At 40.5% G+C, this 23,121-nt stretch overlaps 1 long non-coding RNA gene and 1 pseudogene across 1 annotated transcript in view; both read right to left on the bottom strand.

Moving 5' to 3' along the window:
• LOC137236044 (uncharacterized) overlaps nt 1-11,920 on the bottom strand; it is a 103,121-nt gene extending 91,201 nt beyond the window's left edge. Inside the window, exon 1 of the long non-coding RNA XR_010948228.1 lies at nt 11,007-11,920. This is a non-coding gene — a long non-coding RNA (uncharacterized lncRNA). The remainder of the gene's footprint in view (nt 1-11,006) is intronic.
• On the bottom strand, nt 8,210-9,780 carry LOC137236048 (U3 small nucleolar RNA-associated protein 15 homolog; annotated as a pseudogene).
• Nucleotides 11,921-23,121: the final 11,201 nt, after the last annotated feature.

Below are 23,121 nucleotides of genomic sequence, written 5' to 3'. Positions count from 1 at the left end.
GTACATGAAACGCATACATATAAACACATATATATAAATAAATAGTAGAAAAAGATAACAAACCATATGAGAACAAAATACTATTAATCTTAAGTAATACTTAGTTTAGGTTCAGTTAGGTTCAAGGTTTCGGGGTTTTTAGCGAATTAGTATCGTCGAGTCTTCGATTTGCTTTTAGCTTGCCATCGATTTGTTATCAGCCTGTCATCGTCTTCTTATTGGTTCCTTATCGGCTTGTTATCGAAGGGTTACACAAGTGTTATTGTTTTTATATTGAGGTTTAACCGGTATTTGTTTCATAACAGGCCTATGAGTCGTCGTAAATTAATCGATAACATGCCAATAACAAATTGGTAACACTCCGATAAGAAATCGATAGCTTTTCGATAGCAAATCGATAAAATTTTGATAACAAAATCGATAACTTCTCGAAAACATGCTAATGACAAATTGGAAACACTCCGATAACAAATCTATAAGTTTCAGAAAATAAATTGATATTCTTTTGATTACTTTTCGTAAGTAATCGCCAACTTTTTGATAACAAATTAATAACTCGAGGACTAATCATCAATTAATAATCGATTTAATTTAACTTCGTTTTATTTTACTTTTATTTCATTAGATTTTATATAATTTAATTTTGTTTATTTTACTTTATTTTATCGCTCAATTTAGAAAAAGTTTTATAAAAAAAAAATCTTACTCATTACATTAAAAATTTCCTTCATTTAAATAAAGTTTGCTTAAGAAATGTTTCGGTATTGAAAAGTTTCCGGTAAAATTTTCAGTTTCATTTCTTGTATCTTACCATCCACCTGTTGTTATTTACTTAAGTGCTAATAGCTCACAGGTATTCACTAGTTACTTGCACTAGATAACATAGATATTGATTGATTAAATATTTGATGTACTTAGGATCTTTTGAATTTTAAGTAAATTTCATTAGCGTGAATGCTAAATAGATGTACAAAGAAATGTATGTTTTTGCAGATTAGGAGGAGAGAGGGCAGATAGAAAATAGGGGTCCGTTAGCCAGGCCAGTAGCGCTATTTTTACCTTTTTTAGGCATATTCATCAACGGTACTCTAGCTTAACCATAATTTTAACAACTCTGTTATTCACTAACATTTGCAAGCCCAAAAAATCGATTTAAAAAAACAGACACATGTTTTCATTGTCGATTTTGACTATTGGCGAATTGATGAATCGCGCTAAAGGACTTGAAAAGTGATAATTGCACAGTTACGAATCTGCCGTAAATTGGCAGTAGACAATTGGCGTATTTTATAATTGGAGAAAATCCGCTAAGAATTCTGAGATAGGTTGTTCTTCAACCGAATTCTGATAGGGCGTGTTTGTTTGTTTCAATTCTGTAGGGCGTTATTCGAACGTTTTCGGAGATAGGGAATTTTCGAAACTGCAGCTTAGATAGGGTGATGTTCCAATCAGCAGTTAATATGATGTATACAAGTGTATGGCGATCGCCGTGGCATGCTCCGCTCAAAGCAACATCAAAAATTTAGAAAAACGTCGGTCGATTTCTGGTCGGGGTCCGCAACTTTATAGTCGAGTACTCTTATTTCCTGAGCTAGCTCGTACATGTAAATATTTTGAGAAATATTCAACCAAGTATTCTTGATTGAAAATATTGTTGCCGCTGAGACAAAAAGTCTGTAAATTAAACCTTTTTCTGTTGTCGCTGCTGTGACAAAAAGTCCATAAAATAAACCCTTTTCGTTGTCGCTACCAAGACAAAAAGTCTGCAATAAACAAAATAAATAATAAACTCGAAGTTCAATAGTTTTTATTTAGGGCTGGGCAGGCATATTAACTCAGAAGAGTTCTATTTTTCTAATCGGAAATTTTCTCGTTAGTAAACGTAAATAAAACAATGGAAACCTACATCCGTTTAGCAGAATCAATCGCAGAGTTTGATAAAGATTACAGCCTTATTCCGGAGAGCGACCATAGCAAACACACCCTTGCAATACAGCAGGAAGAGTTGCGGCTCTTGTGGAAGAAGGTAAAGTCTGCGTTTGATTCGCTATTGGGATCTGATGAGGTGTCAGCGGATGACGTTATGGCGATCAGAAAGAAGCAAAAGGCAGCATACGCAATCTACGTGCGATGTTCAGCGTCTATATCTGCTGAGGCAGAAAAATACAAGAAGGATGAAAAGAACGTCAACCCTGAGCAAGAACCTCATGGGCATAAAATTCGCCTCCCTGCTTGCGACACGGAAGTTTTTAAAGGGGATTATCTGTCTTGGCCAACTTTTCGCGACCTTTTCACGGCAATTTATATAAACAATTCCAGCTTGAAAGGGGTGGAAAAGTTATTCCATCTCAACAACAAAACGCAGGGCGAAGCAAAAGATATCGTAAAAAAATGCCCTCTCACAAATGAAGGTTTCGAGATGGCCTGGAAAAACTTGTGTGAAAGATACGAAAACAAACGTATCTTAGTTAACACACAACTACAAATTTTATTTAACTTAAAAAAGGTAGAAAGTGAGTGTGGCAGTTCAATAAAAAAGCTGCAAAATGATATAAATAATTGTATTTCGTCCCTCAAATGCCACAAAATTGACACTTCCAATTGGGATGCAATCCTGACCTATCTATGCTCAACCAAGTTACCAGAGAGCACGCTGGCTCTTTGGAAGCAAAGTATAGACCATAAAATGGACATATCCAAGTGGGAGGATATGGATAAATTCCTGTCTAATCGGTTTCAGACACTTGAAACAGTGTCTGGTTTTACAGGGCATACCACTTCGAAAGTGCAAAAACCAAACGCGTCGCGACAATCAACGGAAACCCCTACGAAAAGACTTGGTGCTTTTCAAACGAAAGTATCCAAGCAAACAATAAAATCAATTTGTAAAATGTGCAAATCTACGGAGCACAGATTACGCAACTGTTCACGCTTCTGCGACTTAACCCCAGTAGAAAGGATTAAATTTATAAAATCCACAAGTGGCTGCCTGAATTGCTTATCCCCAGGACACACCGTGACGAAGTGCACCAGTTCCTACAACTGTTCCAAATGCCACTCTCGTCACCACACGCTCCTGCATGCGGATACATCTCAGCACACGGCTGTACGCAATCCTTTCAAAGATGCGGATAATAGCCCAACAACTTCGGCACAGGCGCGACAATCTGCGAACCAGAATGTAAAATCCTGTCATGCCAATTCCAGCACAGGCGTGCTATTAGGAACTGCTCGCGTACACATTCGCCATAATGGTACCGACTTCTCCGCACGGGCATTAATTGATTCAGGGTCTGAATGTTCCTTTATAACTGAAAGACTGAAACGCAGAATCAATTTGCCAGCGAGAAAAATGCATGCCCAAGTTTCAGGCATCACAAATTCGGTGTCAGCCCAGGTGAAAGAAGCATCAAAAATTGAATTACGTTCACCAGTGGATGCCTGCTTCAGCCTGACTACACCCGTTCTAGTCCTAGCCAAACTCACTGGGAATCTTCCATCCTGCCATATCAACGTCATGACTATGCAGGCATTCCCAGACTTGGTTTTGGCAGACAAGAGGTTCTACATCAACGAAGATGTAGACCTCATACTTGGAGGAGACATATATCCCCAAATTATACTGAGTGGTCTGAAAAAGAATGTACTAAATACACTTTTGGCCCAAGAGACAGTGTTCGGTTGGATACTAACCGGTCGCATCGAAGCACCGAGTCCAACGAAGAGCATCATGTCATTCTACAACGAGGTTGCGTTGGACAACCAATTAAAAGCTTTCTGGGAGGTAGAAAATGTTCCCAAAAACAAAATGCTTAATGAAGAAGAAAGGTATTGTGAACAATTATTTAAGGACACAACAAAACGTGATGAAAGTGGAAGATATACAGTCTCGCTACCATTCAGGGAGGATTACCCTGAGAATATTGCATTAGGACCGTCTCTAAAGCGCGCATGTTCACAATTCTTCAGAAATGAGGGGCGATTACTGAAAAACCAAGAGTTAGGGAAAGAGTATGTTCGGGTGTTATCCGAATACGAAACGCTTGGACATATGAGAAAAATTAAAAATAATGTACCATCCGACGATTCGGATAATTATTTCCTGCCCCACCACGCCGTTGTAAAGGCGGAAAGTACCACCACCAAGGTGCGCGTCGTCTTCAACGCGTCAAGTCCGACAGCAAATGGCATTAGTCTAAACGACATACTCCACCCAGGTCCAGTACTCCAAGCAGACTTGCCTATTTTAATTTTACGTTGGCGACTGTATCGCTTTGTCTTTAATAGTGACATAGAAAAGATGTATAGGCAAATTTGGGTGACCGATAATCACGCCAAATTTCAAAGAATTGTCCATCGAACATCCCCCAACGAACCCATCAGTCTTTACGAACTAAAGACTGTCACATTTGGTGTAAACTGCGCCCCCTACCTCGCGATACGGTCACTTCTACAATTGGCTAATGATGTAGAAAATACCCACCCAATAGCATCGGGTATATTACGCGAAAGTATGTATGTCGACGACGTTTTATCTGGAGGGCATACAATAGCGTCCACTATCAAAGCAAGGAACGAGATTCGCGAAGCATTACACTCAGCTGGCTTTCCATTGCGCAAGTGGACATCCAATTGTGAAGAAGTCCTTCAGGACATCCCCAAAACGGATTTGCTCAGCGAGGACTTCCTAGCGTTTGAAGAGGCTAGCTCGGTGAAGGCACTCGGAATACGATGGAACGCGCATTCAGACATGTTTTACTTCACCGCAGGAGTTTTAGAGAAGGGCGAGAACATCACCAAACGCGCAATCCTATCCGCTATAGCCAAACTTTTCGACCCTTTAGGCTGGCTTGCACCAATGGTCATAGTAGCAAAAATATTAATGCAGAATATTTGGTTAGAAGGCACCGGATGGGATGAGCCTGTCTCACCAAATACATTAGAACGGTGGAAAACCTTCACCCAACACTATGGCGAAATAGATAACATACGGATACCGCGGTGGGTAAATTTTTCCCCGGAAAGCGAAATAGAAATCCACGGCTTCTGTGACGCTTCCGAGAAAGCATATGCTGCAGCGATATATATGCGCGTAAAAAGAGACGATCAGTTTTTCATTCACTTACTCTTAGCAAAAACCAGAGTAGCTCCAGTGAAAACCATCTCGCTACCACGTTTAGAACTCTGCGGCGCCGTGCTTCTCGCAGAAATGATGGAATCAATATTCCGAAATATTCATTTGGGACCCGTAAAAGTTCACCTCTGGACGGATTCAACCATCGTACTCGCATGGATAAGAAAGCCGCCCTGTTCCTGGTCAACCTTCGTCGCACACCGAATCACTAAGATCATCGATATGGTCGGTAGCAAGGACTGGCTTCACGTGGACTCGGAATCTAATCCAGCGGATCTAGGAAGCAGAGGACTACTTGCATCAGAGTTGACCAACAATTCGTTGTGGTGGCAGGGACCTTCTTGGCTGCAAGAAGACAATTCCCACTGGCCAGCACAAGAGACCGAATACAAAACGTCCGTTGAGGAGAAGAGGGCACAAACATATGCCACGACAAGGGTAGATCATGTAGATATTCTCGACCGTTTTTCAAATTTACCCAGGGCTTTAAAGGTTCTTTCCTATGTTAGGAGATTTTATAAACGAACTCACCCAAAAACTAAAGCAATGTTCCACGAAAGGTCGTGCATAATCTCAGCCGATGAGATTAAGGCAACGACTCAAGCATTAATACGAGTCTGCCAGAAACAATTTTACGGGACAGAATATTTAAAGTTGAAAAATAGGGAACCTATCGATCGAAAGAGTGAAATACTGTCACTCAACCCATATATCGACAAAGATGATATTATTAGAACAGGGGGGCGTCTAGGGGCTTCAAAGGACATGTCATACAATGAGCGTCATCCGATCATCTTGCCGTACAATTGTAGGCTGTCTCGCCTTACAGTTATGATGGCTCATCATGACTCCCTTCATGGCGAGAACCAGCTCATGCTCCGTCTTATCCGAACCCAATACTGGATACCGAATGTCAAGACCATGATCAGAGCCATCATCCACAAGTGCAAAACCTGCATTATTCACCGAAAGCAGGTACAGTCCCAACTTATGGGGACCCTTCCCTGCGAACGGACTACTTTTACCCGCGCGTTCACCAATACCGGGGTAGACTTTGCAGGGCCTTTCGACATCAAAAGCTACCGCGGTAGGGGATGTCGACTGTCAAAAGGCTACGTATGCCTTTTCGTCTGCTTTTCCACTAAGGCCATCCATTTAGAAGCCACTAGTGACCTTAGTACCCCAGGCTTCCTCGCGGCCTTTTCGCGTTTTATCGCGAGAAGAGGATGTCCGAAGAACATCTACTCCGACAATGGTACGAACTTTGTCGGAGCTTCCAGATCTCTACGATCGGAATTCAAAGCCTTCCTGGCAGAAAGCCGAGACAAAACAGTCTCCAAGTATAGCCATCAAGCATTAACTTGGCATTTTATTCCCGCTGGCGCTCCACATATGGGCGGCTTGTGGGAAGCGGGAGTGAAGAGCTTCAAAAGCCACTTCAAAAAGATCGCTTCTCCCCACAAATATACTATGGAGGAGTTCCAAACACTTTTGTGCCGGATTGAGGCGTGCCTCAACTCGCGCCCTCTCAGTCCGGGGTCGAATGACCTAACGGACCTGGAACCCCTAACTCCAGGACATTTCCTAACAGGCAGCCATCTTCTGGCGCCGCCAGAACCGGATGTGACCGAAAGCCCGGCCTCCATAATAAACAGATGGCAGAAGCTCAAAGCCCTCCATCACACTTTCTGCAAACGATGGAAGGTGGAATATCTATCCGAACTTCAAAAACGAGTGAAGTGGAAGCATCCCAAAGAAAATATAAAAGTGGGAGATCTCGCTGTCCTCAAAGAGGACAACTTATCTCCCAACGAGTGGAGGCTAGGTAGAGTCGTCGACGTACACCCCGGAGAAGATAACCGAGTACGTGTAGTCGACCTCATAACCGAGAAGGGTCAAGTCAGACGACCTTTGGTCAAACTGATCCTTCTTCCCACGGAGATAGATTGTGCGAGGACCAAAAGCTTCGCTTAACAATCCCCCCCGTTCCTCCACATCCCTCCGTTCAAAAAAAAATATCCCACTCACTCGTTCTCCAGAACGAGTATACCAGAAAAGCCTTTACGCAGACCCTCGGTCTGCCACAGAAAACAAAGGCACTCGGCCCATAATCTTTGTTTTTAAATTTTCAAAATTTCAAAACCCAGCGCTCGCCCACCGAGGCCAATCAACCACCCTAATGCAGACCCCATCTGCCACAAAACAATTATTTTTCATTTTCAAAATCAAACCCACAATTCTCCCGCTCTCCCAGAGCGAGGACAGCAAATCAACCCAACTTCACCCGCTCACCCCGAGCGAGGATGACAGAACACCTACACACTCGGCCAAAGGCGCGAGACCAACAAAATGTATGTATTGAAACAGCTATTAAAAAATAGTTAAAATGGAAACCAACCGTTTCCTTCTTAACTATAAACACAATCAAATCAAAAACCATGCTCAACTACCTATAGAGGTTGCACCTACCCAAATACGTGCCTCTTTTCGAAAACACATGCAAGGTGTTGAGAACGTGTTCAAAATGATACACTGGCACCAACGGGTTAACGGATTTTTTTTTTTTTTTTTACCCGTACCGATAAAGTATTCATTCTTTAAAAGTATGCATATACATTTAATTTAATGGCTATAAAATTCAAATACGCAAATGTAGTAGTGTGTAATGTCGTCCCAGTTGAAGGTATCTCTCTGCCGGTTCGAAAGAAAGGGTTTTAGAACTCCCCCAAAAGTAACGATGCGAGTTCATCCATTTTAATCTGACACTATGACAGCACTCGAAGACTTCGGGATAAGAATATAACCACCCCATAGTGAAGTACCATTTGATTTCTGATGCCAGTTCAAAAACCCCCCGTCTCGAAAGTTTTTTTTATAAAATACATACTATCTATTCATATAAATTTTTCTTAAAAATTAAAAAAAAAAAAAAGGGTCGTCTCTATTATTCCGGAAATTTTCGTTGTATACAAATTTCTGGCAGAAATTGTTTCGAAAACTTCTCCAAACCAGACGAACTCTTTTTCTAAATTACATTAGCATACAAGAGTCTTATTTATTCATTCCCTTAATATGCTATACCGTCAAAATGGACGACTCTTTAGCTTGAGGAGATTGTTTGAATTGATCTTTGTCTTCTTTGACAAATCGTATCATCTCGTCGATCTGGTTGGTCCCACGTGAAGCACACTCCAGAAGCCCTAGACAGCCTTGCAGCGCCAACAAATCGTGTGTCAAACTAACTTCGCGTTCCAAAACACCAGCCAATCTTATAGTCTTTACCCAATTCACCAGTAAATTCGTGAAACTTGGGCGTATAAACATCAAGCAACGCTGACACAACATCAATAATAACACGCATAAATCGACTCTCTCCAATATAACGGGATATAAACGTTGTCAGGCGGGATAAGAAGTTGTGACTACGTCCAGCTAATGCACGATGAAAACCTTTACGATGTATCAGTTGTTGCATGACACCAATTGTTACTTCGGGATTGAAACGTGCAATGGCTGGCATCATCACAGCATCTAAACATTTCACATATTCATACCTTTGTAAATAATTGTCATAATTCGCTAGTTTCGCTTGTAACGGTTCACGTATTTCATGATCTATTTTGAACAGAGCTGAAATGTTGATTTTTTGTGCTGTGACCGCTTCGGCTTTACATCATCCTTCTTCCGTTCGATTTCCCTATGTTGAATGGAAATAAGGCCATCAACCATTCCAGCCACAACAGTTTGATCACCGGGTGCTACACCCAAACTCAGCACAGCATTAGGAAAATCAAGTGTGTGCACAGTTTGATATGTGGAAACATCAAATATCATAACATGACGATCCAAACTACCTGATAGTATACGTCTGCCATTTTGAACCTAGAGGGAAACTTGTTTTATGATGTTGCGATACTTTTGTCAGGAGTCGACATCCGGCAAAGGCATCCCATATACGCCCTTCTGTGCCACCTGCGCTAATGAACATACCACCAGTTGGTAAAAATAATAACGACTCAACAGGGCTGCCATGATCAATTGAGAACGAAACTTGCTGTGTGCGCGTATCACACATTTTTAATTTTCCCATTATAGGCACCTGAGATAAGGGTATCAGGTGACATTGGGTTTACAGCCCCAGCACGTACCTAGTCTTCATGTTCCGCAAGGGCTAACATTGCTTTTTCTGTAGAAATGTCCCATAGCTTGATGGGGCGATCGTCTGAGAAACTAGCAATATGAAGTAGATCGTGTGTGAATTGCGCTCGATGCACTGGCCCTTTGTGTCCTTTAAAAGGACGAAGCACAGTTTTGCTGGGTGGATCGAAGAGTTTTACCCAGCCTTGCTCATCGCCAGCCACCAGTCAACGTCCATCTTGCCGAAAGGTGCCGCCATATGCAGTTGCTTGAAAGCTTGACAAATTTTTTACCACTAATTTCGTTATCGGATTGTAAATTTGTACGCGCACTGAACATGTTACTGCAAGGTAGTGCGGTTCTATGGGACTGAAGTCAACGTAGTCGATGGCATCCAATTCTTCTAATAACGTTGGCACGCTTAATTGCTTCCGGTATACGGTATCAGGAGTAACAACTTTCCCAGTTTTAAAGTATTTTTTTGTATTTAGCGGTTTAAAGGAACTCATTTTATTTTCTAGGTTGGTCTTTGCCAAATGTGTGCAAACAAATCGACAGCTTTCACTTATTCTGAAATAGGACATTCTACAACCAAAGTCTGAGAAAGGCCACTTTTCAAAAGTTTGCAGATAGGGAGTTTTCGAAGCGCAGCCGCGATAGGATACTGAAGTCAACAGTCTCTATGATGTTTTTAAACCAGCAGCCTAGGCCTTCACTCAGGGGTAGACTTGTGTACACATACATAACAAATGCGGGTTAAACATTAGACTTATTATTAATTTGTTAATTTTCGAGTATTGGGTGTTTTTTTTACCCTTAAGTAGTGATAAAGTAGTTTAAGAGAGTAACCCGATGCCATGACGACCAATGATTTGGATGCGTTTTGGTCAAAACTTTTGTATAAAATTTAATGTATCCATTAAATTTGACCAAATATTTTCTTGCTTTTGGTAGAGCTTTTCATACATAATTTCATTCAAATCTCGATGCGATTTTAATTGTTTTCCAATTTGAAATGGAATGCCCCCTCTATATATTTGAATTATATTTGTGACTAGTACATATATATGCACATACATCCATACTAAGCTTTTATGCAATAGTTTTTGTTATTACCTGAAATTTGTATTGTGTAATCATACAATTCAAAAATGTTTACTATATAAAAAGTCCCCGAAACTCAACTTTGCCAAGATTACAGCTATTGGCCGAATTTAGTTCCATGTCGTGCCGTAATCAACAGCTGGACTGTGAAAGAAATGTGCAATCCTCTAATTGGTCCAGGACAAATTATTGGAGTACAATGAAGGTTGTGTAGCTATTGGCAGTAGTATGATCCAACCAATTAAACCAGCGAAATGGCAAATTATGAAAAAAGTATACGACGCACTAAATACTGTTGCCATAAATCTTAAACATCAGGTAAGCCCATATGATTACAAAATGCATGCACCAGAAATGGTGCGATAAAATGCCCAGTACTCGCAAATAAGGAGGAGTAAAAACCAAAAATTGTAGTGTAAGTTAGTTGGAAGCAAGCAATTACTATATCAGTATTAAGCTCCATGCCCAAGCTGAGCCGTTCGCCAATAGGATGTCCATGTGCCGTGCCAAAGAAAAGCGGCGTTATAAAAACTGATGTTAAGGGTGAAAAACTTTGTAGTATCAGTGGCATCATGCAAGCACGGAAAACAAAATCTATATAATGTTTAAATAACCTACAAAATATACATACCTACATTCATATACATGCATACAGTGGAAAGTTGTCCTCTTGATCACCCAAAACCACACCGGCAAGCTGACTACGAGTTTCCGACCCAGCAGGCAAATATTCCCGATCGGCGCTAGCATCATAACGTTCACAATTTGGAACATCCATACCATGTGCCCCAAGCTCAGCTCCTCCATCATTCTCATTTAGTTTATATACACCACCAACAGCATACAGTTGTGCCACTTCACGCGCGGATTAGCCGATTGGTACCGATTGTGCCTAAAGCTCGTGCGTTTAGCAATCACAAGGCGATACTTTGTACATACAAAGCTGCACCGTCCGTATCTGAATTGCGCTGTCTTTAGCGTATGACCACTTTGGCAGCAACGTTTATATGTAAAACTGAATGTGAATGGGCGCCCAGAGGACCACGATGCTAGAACATAAGTGGCGCCCACTACTTAATCTCCACTTTCTCTTGATTTTGGGCTTCGAATGCAAAATTATTATACAAGATACTGTCGAATAATGTAAAACACCTCTCCTACCGCGCTTATGTAATCACCGGCAAGGCGCAATACTTTTGCAACGTTCTTAGCACTTCTTACTCAATTTCCTGAAAATATGAAGTCGTAGCACATTTAAATAATTATTTAGTTGTTTTAAACATCAATTAGGGATTATTTTGCTTCACGAATAAACAGATATTTCTGGAAGGTTACAATTTTAGGTGCAACGCAACAATCAATTTGCTTAACTGGTTTCAGTTGTCACAGCAAAAAAGCAGCGTTTTTTGTGTAATTTTCTCTTCTTCGCAGTTCGTTTTGGTGATTTTTATGGTTTATTATTTCACTTTTACACCTTCAACGAAAATATATTTTATATTAATGCGTTTTGCGTTAACAAAAAATTATTGCCCATAGCAAAAAAGGTTGTACTCCACGCCGTAGTAAGACATGAATTGAAAGAACGGAAAATCACTCGATACGTTTCCCGTTGTTTCAATTCATATGAATTTTACATTCTATACACGGGTATGTATGAATGTGCGTTCTTTGTCTTTGCCGTTGGTGTGCTGGTACCAGTGAGCGGACTTCTAAAAAGGGGATGGTAGTAGACAAAAAAAAAAAAAAAAAAAAAAGCTACAGTTCCTATTTACAGTTCCTATTTGTACCAAACAATTAATAATGTATTGTAAAACAAATAACGCGCAATTCAAGGAAATGACACCTTTAAAACACGTAAACAAGACAAAATTACATGTACCTTCGTATATACCTACATAGCTTAAGCCTATACGATACTCACTTTTTTCCTGTATCGTGAGTGTGAAATACTGACAAACATGTACCAAAACGTCCAATCACAACAACAATATTCCAAGGTACCAAAAGTACTGCCACAAAATAACCGATCTCGGAAGGTAATCGTTTACGTAGAACCTTTTATTTTCGTTCAAATTATTCAAACAAAAAAAAAAAACCGGAAAAAATTAGCGCAGAAAATATTCGCGTACTCAGTTACTATATTTCTCTACTCAAAAATTTATTTCCTGTTTAAGTTCTTCAGAAATTGTTCAAAATTGACTGATTTGGTCAGTATCGCCTCCTAATGTTAGTTGGGTGGGCTCGGCAATTCCATACTTTACAAATCATCGCAGTATAAGTTTGCAGTGCGAAAATACTGAAATATTGGTAGATTTTGGGCCTCGGTAGTAGTAGTAGTAGAAAATGAAAATGTGCCAGAAAAGTTAGCAAACCTACCAATGCGGTAAAGTCCGTGCACTGACTGTCCATATACTTATACCAACGTATGTACATATATATGCCGAGTTTAAATGTACATTATATTAGGGATGCATAAAAGGATGCAAACGGGTACCCAAAAAAAAAACCGAGTCTGAGGAATCGGTATCGGAGCCAACTACCCTTCTGGAACCGTGCCATTTGCTAAAGGCCATCAATTAAACCGGACTAGAAGCGTACTTGGGGAAAGGTTGAATAAACAACTCTCATAAATTACCGAAAGGTAATACAAAAAGAGGAAAATGATACATTCTACAAATGATTCTCCTCATCCAAAACGAACATTTTTTTATTTTTTCTTTACATCGCATACAATTTTGCTGTCCAAACATTTTTTTTTGTGGCGGGCAGGGAAGTTGTTGGGTTTTAGCACCAACAACACAAATAACAGCGACTCAAAAGAACCCACGCTATACACTTTCTACCCGGTTCGGCACCAGAATGTGTGAACCGAAAATCGTAAATGCTCATTTTCTGCAGCACTAATGTGCCCGTGGCCAACTAAAACGCTGCCGGGTGACACAAAATAAACAAAATAAGGCACTAAAGACCCCGGCACATAACGTGCGGGGAAAGAGGCCATGCACATAATGCACGCCACATATGAATATTATTTTTTTGCAGCGACAGATGTTTCCCCTTATGCGCGCGTTAATAAAATTTCCCAAATCCCCAATAATACAACTAGGGACCACTCGCCCATGCACTTTGACAATGACCCGACCCATTGAAACCTATTTCACTCCTTTCAGGAAAATGGGTCGTTTTGCCGCTTTAAAACGAAACGCTGCCAAGAACGTCATGCGTTATACGTCGGAATGCCGCGCTTGTTTTAAGCAACATCCCATACGCCTGTGCCCCATCTTTCGGGCCAAAAAACCCGAGGAGCGTCTTTACTTAGCGATCCGCGGGAGCTGCTGTGGAAATTGCTTGGCTCTAGACCACCGCTCTAACGCATGCCCAAGCCAAGGCCGATGTAAAAAATGCGGCGAAAAACATCACACGATGCTTCACATCTCCTCGATTGATGAAGAGGAACAGCTACTCCACGAAGCCCGCTCCAAGCCATGGAGTGTACAAGTTGAGGAGGAGCTGGAATCACCCCGTGAGCGGATTGACGACTCCATATCGTTATATGCGTCAGATGCTGGAACGGAGACTGGGCCTCTTCGTCCAGCTCGAATCCACCGAACCGGAGCGGAGACTCGGTCTCTTCGCCCAAACACAACACCAGCAGCCAAATCGTATCGACCGCTTTTGCAGCACGAAAGGAAGCGGCTCCAGCACAACCCATCTACCGTCCAGCGCCATGTTCGTGACGGCCGAGCGGAGACTCGGTCTCTTCGCCGGCAAACTAAGGCCCCTCAACGAAGGCAACCACCGCGCGAGCGCAGAGCGGAGACAAGGCCTCTTCGCCTGCAACAACGACATCACACCCATCATCAACCACGAGATCGCAGTCACGGATCCAACTCGCTGCAGCTCACCACCGTGTCCGCCTTCCGGGCAGGGCTCCTAGCCCCGCATTCAGCTGCCACCGCCACCATGATACCGACGGTAGCGATCACCCCCACCGCGGTCGTGAAAATAGAAGCAGGGGGGCGGCTACACCTCGTTCGCGCCTTAATCGACGGATGCTCCCCCACCACAGTGATTGCGGATGAGCTCGCCCAGGAGCTCCAACTTCCTACCAGCAACATTGGCGGGCAAGCAGGATGTCTGCTGCGTATCCGAGGAAGACACGGACAGAACAGAAGGATTGCGACCCATGCTGCGGTCGTAGCCAATTTTCGGCGCACGACACCCACAACCAGCATCGACAGTGCCATCGCAGCCCCGTACGCACATCTTCGTCTGGCGGATCCGCAGTTCTACTCATCCGCCCCGATCCGCCTCGTCCTAGGCACAGATGTATATGCCGAGATAATACTCCCAGGGATTCTGCCCACCACGTTTGGCCCTTTGTTAGCTCAGAGTACCATCTTCGGTTGGGTACTCTCGGGCACAGCGAAGGCCTAACAGCAAAATGTTCGGTAACGACCGAAATACATGAATTTTACACTTTTTATCCTTTTTATTTTATTGAATTTCTGTTGTACACAGTCGCAAGAGGTGTGCATTGTGAGTTCGTACAAGTGAAAAATCTTTCTATCCCTCCATTGCCATGCCTACGTGTCAAATCATAGCTGACAAGGAGAACGGCTGTCGCGAAGGGCCAGAGAATGGAAGAAAGGTTTCCTTTTCTTGTGTTCGCCGTTATTAAATTGAAGTTCCATGAATTGCACATTTGTTTCAAATCAGCTTTCAATTTGTATACAGAAAACATATTAATACTCACTCGCTGTTCACTATTGTGAACGTTTTATCGAAAATTCGCCACTTGTATGAAGTCACAATGGAGGTGTGCGTTTTAAAAGCTTGTATCATTACAATAAGTTATTTTTTATTGAATTTTCTTCACGCAAAATGCACAAGCATAGAATTTCCAATGAATTTGTAATAAACGGCAAGAAATATGAACACGTATATCTTCTTACTTCTTTTCGCAATCCCTAGCTCTAGGCAAACCTGGATCACGCCTTACACCATAACGGGAAAATTGGTGAATGACCGAGGCAGCAGCAACCAAGCTCCCACCATTTTGCGTGCCGCCAAGCCGGCGGACTGTCCGGCATTATGTTAAGTTAGATATAATTAATTATAAGTTTTTTATTTTTTTTTCTCTTCTTCACGGTCGGTGATCCTTGGCGGACTGTGATGTTGCGTACCGCAAGGGGGGCGGCATGTTTAGGCCCAATGCCTAACTTTTATCTGATTGACGGCGCCCCTCCCTAACGTTTTAATAATATTTCCAGCCACCCACACTCACGCCGCATTTGTGTGCATGCATGCACCTGCATGCGTTTCATACGCATGCACGTGTGTGTGCGGGTTGTCAGCACCCATGCACGTATATGTGGGGGCTGTTGTGTGTGTGGCTTTTTTTCCCCTCCTTAATACCAGAGGACTTTTTCGCGGCTTAGCGGTTGTCCTCAACGGGATAACCGGTCTCTTTCTCGATTGACCGCCAACCAGCACACATCGCAAGGATCACCATCGTCACTTAAAACACCAAGGTAATATTGTAACCACAGTGTATATTTTCCTTCACTCTAAATTAAATATTATATTATAACGAGGAAATTCCTCTTTGTGTTCTTATTTATTTCTTTTGAGCGCACCATCCACTCCAAGATCGACCCTTGTGCGCCTACCCACTGCCGGTTTACGACGCACTCAGGCCGAACAAAAATTTTTCCCTCAATATAATAAAGGTGCTATACAAAAAAAATCTTACTCATTACATTAAAATTTTCCTTCATTTACATAAAGTTTGTTTATGTTTTCCTCATTTTACGTAAGTATTTTTTTCTGAGTGTAGATAGCTATTAAATAAAAAAATAGTATTTTAAACAAGTAAGAAAGTCTTAGTTCGGGTGAAACCAAACATTACATACCCAGATGCGCACTTGACACGCTGTTGTTGTGTATTTTGTGTGGTTGCTAGTGTTATAAGGCTGCGTTGTAAGACCTTTAGGAGAAGTGGGCGTGGTCTTTAACCAATTTTTATTATCTTCACTTGGTCTATATAATTTGGCAAGGATAGTGTTTCTGCAAAATTTCAATGTAATATCTTTAACGGCTTTTGAATTACGGCTTGTTAAACTTCCATATTTTCTTCTTCTAAATGTGGGTGGTGGGTGCCACGCCCATATTCCAAAATTTTTTGCAATTTATGGTTTGCGTCATAGAACCCAATCCACCTACCAAATTTCAACTGCTTAGCGGTATTCGTTTTTGAATTATCTCATTTTTTCCATTTTTCTAAACTTTTGATATTCTAAAAGTGGGCGTCGTTATCGTCCGATTTGGCTCATTTTCAATACCAATCTATTCTGGAACCATATAAGCCCGTATACTGAATTTGGTGAAGATATCTCAATATTTGCTCAAGTTATAGTGCTAACGGACGGACAGACGGACGGACGTACATAGGCTTTTGATGTATTGAAGTCTATATCTATCTCGATTTCTTGATACCTGCACAACCAACCGTTATCCAATCAAGTAGTACAAGTACAGCTGGGTATAAAAATTTAAATTACAATTTACAATCCAAAACTCAAAGACTACACTACATATAAGAGTAAAGTGATATTATCTAAACATATTAAAAATCAAAGTCTTGAATTTTGGAAATAGGTAATCTCGGACAATGGCGGCCACCGTGGTGTGATGGTAGCGTGCTCCGCCTATCACACCGTATGCCCTGGGTTCAACTCCCGGGCAAAGCAACAACAAAATTTTAGAAATAAGATTTTTCAAATAGAAGAAAATTTTTCTAAGCGGGGTCGCCCCTCGGCAGTGTCTGGCAAGCGCTCCGATTGTATTTCTGCCATGAAAAGCTCTCAGTGAAAACTCATCTGCCTTGCAGATGCCGTTCGGAGTCGGCATAAAACATGTAGGTCCCGTCCGGCCAATTTGTAGGGAAAAATCAAGAGGAGCACGACGCAAATTGGAAGAGAAGCTCGGCCTTAGATCTCTTCGGAGGTTATCGCGCCTTACATTTATTTTTTTTTTTTTAATCTCGGACAATACTGAGCGTATTTGGGCTGTAACTTCCTTTAAAAACGTCTTACATTTAGTTCTACAAAGATAGATATAAAAACTAGCCCATAACGTTCTGTATTTAAGGATTCAGTTTTTAAATCTTTTACACTACGTACAGGATTGCTACGAATAACTAACTGCAAGTTCAGTGCTGCAGCGGCCGCCGTCACATATGTCACATATGTATGTATGGTGAAAATCGCCTTGGTGGAATTATTTAAACCATGGCGAAATCAATAAGCAAACTCAGCAGCGAGTTCAAATGAGTTAGTGTTTTGCGCATATTCTCTTCATCTAATGGTTATGTTAGGTTGAATTGGCCGGTCCATGAGGACCTCACATGGACTGAATGGGTCCTTAGTGTTACCAGCAGTTTATTTTAACGACCAAACTGAAAAACTCTATCAAAAACCAGCACCTAGGTTATAAATAACTCCGTCCTCTTGCCAAACACCAGAAGCTTTCTAGGACTTAAGCCACTTTATGCATTCTTTTACATGCATTAAGTGCCGCTGAGGCCTTCTTCACCCTCTGCTCCGGGTTGGACTTCCATGACAGCTTACTGTCTAGGATGATTCCTAGATATTTTCTGCAAGGTTTCTCCGGTAGGGTCACCACTCCTATCTTATGCCTGTTCCAATTTGGGACCTTTTACCTCTTCGTAAACAAGACCATATCCGTCTTCTCCGCGTTGGCTGTCAACCCGACATTACATACCCAGGTATGAATATCCCGAAGCGAACGATCCATCAAATAGCTAATCGTTGAAAGGAACTTTCCACTTATGACAATTGCAACGTCATTTGCGTAAGCCGTAAGTATTACGTGTCCCTCATCGAATCGTCTGAGCTGGTTGATGACCAGCGTCCACAGCAGAGGTGATAGCACCCCTCCCTGCGGCGTCCCCCTGTCCTCTGATTTCGTGGTGTCGTACAATTTCCATTGTGATGTAATCTTCCTGCAATTTAACATGCAGCCAATCCATTTAGTTAAGGCTGGATGTACTTGAATGTAATTAAGACCATCGATAATCGGCCATTTAGAAACATTGTTGAAAGCCACGGCAATGTCTAAGAAGACTCCAAGAGCATATTCCTTATATTCATTGAACGCCCGAACAAAATGTGATTCAACAAAAACACAACCATTCTCAAATATAAAAGCTTTGTGCTTTAGCTTCCATAAAAATGAATGGAAGTACAAAGGCGGGCAGAACAGACATTTGCTTTGGCTAAGGATGTTGGGAAACTTTGCAAGTGAAATTATTTTTCCCACTGGTTGGTAAATTTTCTAACATTTTTCACAATTAAAAACTGCAATATAACAATCGAACACGACACAAAATATGTTAGCAAGTATTTTTGTTGTATACGGAGAATGTTTACAACAGTGCTTCGCGAAATTTTGTATGTGAATGGGAAACGCGTAATAAACTTCAATTGCCAAGTCTGAAGTTCCTTCATATTTACAAACGCAACATCTTGGTTGATTGTGGCGCTGTTATTGGAATGCATAAGCTTGTGTTAAACGCATCTATATGAAAAATGTCATTGTACCGTGGCCTTAAAGCCAACACTTGTAAACAGCGAAGCTAACAGCAAAGACCCAATAAACATTTTTGTTGGAAATTGGTTTGAGGTCAAATGGAAATCCAACTCGTTTTCCAAATTCCAATGTTTAATATCCATTGTACCTCCATTGGAGAACCAACCCATTCTCAAACAAAACGACACATTTTTTATACGTAAATAATCTTACTTCTCCACTTGAGAAATTCTGTGATATAAATCTGAATTCCAACATCAATCTCCAATTGGATTCAAATGAAAAAGAAAACTTCAGGAATTAAATTTCCCATCCCAATTGAATAAAAATAACAGCGTTGTATATAAATTTGGTTTCAGTTTAATAGAATAATCATAAATTAAAATAAATAGTAATTCATTTTACATATTTAAAAATAAATTAAAAGTATTTAAAAATTTAAAGTAATTGTAATTCGTTAATTAGATTCTTAAAAAATTTTAAAAATTCTTTGCACCAAAGCTGAGATATTTTTTTTTCAAATTTCAATGCACTTTTCAAGAGTCAAATATACTGTTTACACAACTTCGTCAAAGAACATAACTTAAAATAGCCATAACTTTACGAAAAGTTTCGTAATTAACATCGTAATATCTTGAATTGGAGGGTAATACTGTTTTCACACAGAAGGCTTATTGAATAATAAAGGCAGTTTTCTACACTAAAACGCTTATTGAGCTCAATCTTCCCTACAAAATTCGAATCTATAATTATTTCATTAGTAGCTAATCGAATGCCTAATGAAGTCAAAAGCACAATGCAACTCTGTTGGCAGCGTTCCGCTTCTTGGTTTTTGGTTTGTTCAGTGCTTAAAAATGTCATTTGTCAAAGTAAATGTCATTGTCTGCATGGCGGAACGATACAAGGTGGCCGCATCGAACAGCTGATTATAACCTTTTTTATTTGATTTGATACATCAACTACCGGCGCAGTACGATTTTGACATTTGTCCATCGAATTTACAAGTACATGGAATTTTTTTATGTTTGTAGGTATGTCACCATGCTGCCACCTTGTATCGTTTCGCCATGATTGTCTGTCATATAGCATTGTCATTTTATTCGCTTGACATTTCATCCTTCATACTAATCGAGCAGTTACTTCTGTGTGAAAGCAAAAAATTTACGATTTCATTAGAAGGTGAAATGAGATCATTAAGTTTCTGTGTGAAAACAGTATAAGAGTAGTAATAAATGATATGATTGGAGAAAGATATCACCAAAAAATTGTGTATCCTGTAAAAGACCTCAAAAGTAAGGAAAAACGCCGTTTTTTGCGTACATAACTTCAATTATCTCAGAATTTCTCCGGTTGAACCTCACTTTTTTTACATTTTTCTATGTTTCTCGGTGCTTTGAGCATGAACAAAAATATCTCAGCTTTGGTGCAATGAATATTTAAAATTTTGTAAGAATCGACTTAATGAATTACAATTAGTTAATTTTTTTTATGATTATCTTAGAATCATTAAATTAATGCAATAAATCAATATCTTATTTTTATTTAACTTCTGTATTGCATTTTTTCCACCAGGCGATTGTTGGCTTGATGAAAGAAGGACATATTAGTCCTTTCAAAGTCCTCATCAGAAGGCAAATTTTTGATTGTAAGCATCACGTGATGTAAAAAGGATTTCAATTATAAATTAAAATAATAATACACATGTAATAGTTATTCTTCAGGCTCCCGTTGTACTGAGCACTCTAATAGCTTTCTTGTTGGGCGTACCCTCCTCGAGGATATTTCAAACACATACATTTAGGCAGCATCTAAGACAGTGGGCGTCAGCTAGTGAAATAATTATTCGCGCTCACTTCAGACCCATTAGCTGTGTTTTTTTTACATCTATATACATATACGCTTAAACTTTATATGGACTGCTTAGCGTTCAACTTTATCTACTCTTCTGAAATTGCTGCGCAGAAAATTATTGGTGCTCCTAAATTTGAATACGTATTATACTCAGATGCAACTGAAATATGTGTCTATGTTTCACCCCTACACTACCTCGATGTTTTACCTCTACAAATGGTGTGTGTTCACTATTCACCACAACCGATTCAGCTATATGTCATACACAATGGCTACAGTGGTTTGTGTCTCCGCTTTTCGGTACAACATTTTCTGAAGCTAGGTATTTAACCATTGCTGCTAGATGGGTCTCCTAAACATTATCTAAGTGAGGATAAGCGTTTTTCTTTACCCGCAAACGTATACGTATGTACGCGTAAAAAACACGGCTATTAATATCATCTTTCGTTTAGTATTTGCCGAACAAGCGGAGTAGCAACATTAGAGGGACTTACTGTTTATTTGAGCGTTTCCAAACAGATATTTTGCAAACAAAAGCCAACGCGCATATTTTTTAATGATTAAATATTAGCAAAATATTTTGTTTGTATGGCATATTTGCGTATAATTTTTTGAGCGTTAAGGCCGCGGTACAATGTAATTTGTGATATAGATGCATTTAACATAAGCTTCTGCATTCCAGTAACATCGCCACAATCAACCAAGATGTTGCGTTTATAAATATGAAGGAACTTCACACTTGGCAATTGAAGTTTATTTCCCCTTGCCCATTAACATACAAAATTTCGCGAAGCATTGTTATAAACATTCTCTCTGTACAACCAAAATACTTGCTAACATATTTTGTGTTGTATTCTTTTGTTATATTGCAGTTTTTAATTGCGAAAATTGATAGAAAAGTTACCAACGAGTGGGAAAAATAATAAGGGTGCCAGCACCCTTAGCCAAAGCAAATGTCAAATTCTTCTTCTTATGCTTTGCTTGCGACAAAAGCTGTGAGTTGGCTACTTTTCCATATGAGATGGCGCCAGTGTCGCTCAATTTACCGTTCTCCATAAAAATACGTGCAATCTACTCAATCAACTACTAAACCACTATCAGCATAATGATTTTATTCTTACTAACACAGCCACAGTTTCAATTTTGGTGACCACTGATTTAAGAGCAGAAGTTACGCATATAACTAGAAGACAAACGTGAATATCAGATACATAAATAAGAAATAAATAAGCAGCTGTTTGCGAAAAGTCTAGACCTTAGAAGAAATATCTGAACGGGGTGACAGAGCGTATAAAAGCAGCGCAAGCGGCCACCGTGGTGTGATGGTAGCGTGCTCCGCCTACCACACCGGATGCCCTGGGTTCAAACCCCGGGCAAAGCAACATCAAAATTTTTAGAAATAAGGTTTTTCAATTAGAAAAAATTTGTCTAAGCGGGGTCGCCCCTCGGCAGTGTTTGGCAAGCGCTCCGGGTGTATTTCTGCCATGAAAAGCTCTCAGTGAAAACTCATCTGCCTTGCAGATGCCGTTCGAAGTCGGCATAAAATCATGTAGGTCCCATCCGGCCAATTTGTAGGGAAAATCAAGAGGAGCACGACGCAAATTGGAAGAGAAGCTCGGCCTTAGATCTCTTCGGAGGTTATCGCGCCTTACATTTTTTTATTTATAAGCAAAGGAATAAGGATTCAGTCTGATTTTAATACGCTATAACTGAAGTTAGTGCGGCCACCGTCGTGTAATGGTAGCGTGCTCCGCCTACCACACCGAATGCCCTGGGTTCACACCCCGGGCAAAGCAACATCAAAATTTTACAAATAAGGTTTTTCAATTAGAAGAAAATTTTTCTAAGCGGGGTCGCCCCTCGGCAGAGATTTGGCAAACACACAGAGTGTATTTCTGCCATGAAAAAGCTCACAGTGAAAACTAATCTGCCTCGCAGATGCCGTTCGGAGTCGGAATAAAACAAATATGTCTCTGTTAAGAGCTGTAGGATGAGACGCTGGTTTACATTCTCTGCGAACGCGTAATAAAAAGCCGTAAGAGGTGCTTAAATAGATTAAAAGCGTCCACATGCAGTAATAGGCTGAAGCACAATAAATCCAAGGGCCTTGCAAACTTGCCATATCTATATCTACATAAAAAATCTGATCCAAACAACCTTATAAAATCAATGTAATTGGTCAATGGTACCATACCATTACACCCTAGCTATAACCATATCAAAGCCAACTAATTGGTTTTTGGTTTAATCCATAATCTATTAGTATTTGAGTTGGTTAATTT

Source organism: Eurosta solidaginis, unplaced genomic scaffold, assembly GCF_040869045.1.
Source record: "Eurosta solidaginis isolate ZX-2024a unplaced genomic scaffold, ASM4086904v1 ctg00001273.1, whole genome shotgun sequence".
Lineage (NCBI taxonomy): Eukaryota > Metazoa > Arthropoda > Insecta > Diptera > Tephritidae > Eurosta > Eurosta solidaginis.
The sequence above is the reverse complement of the archived record's forward strand: the minus strand, read 5'-3'. Positions and strand labels throughout refer to the sequence as shown.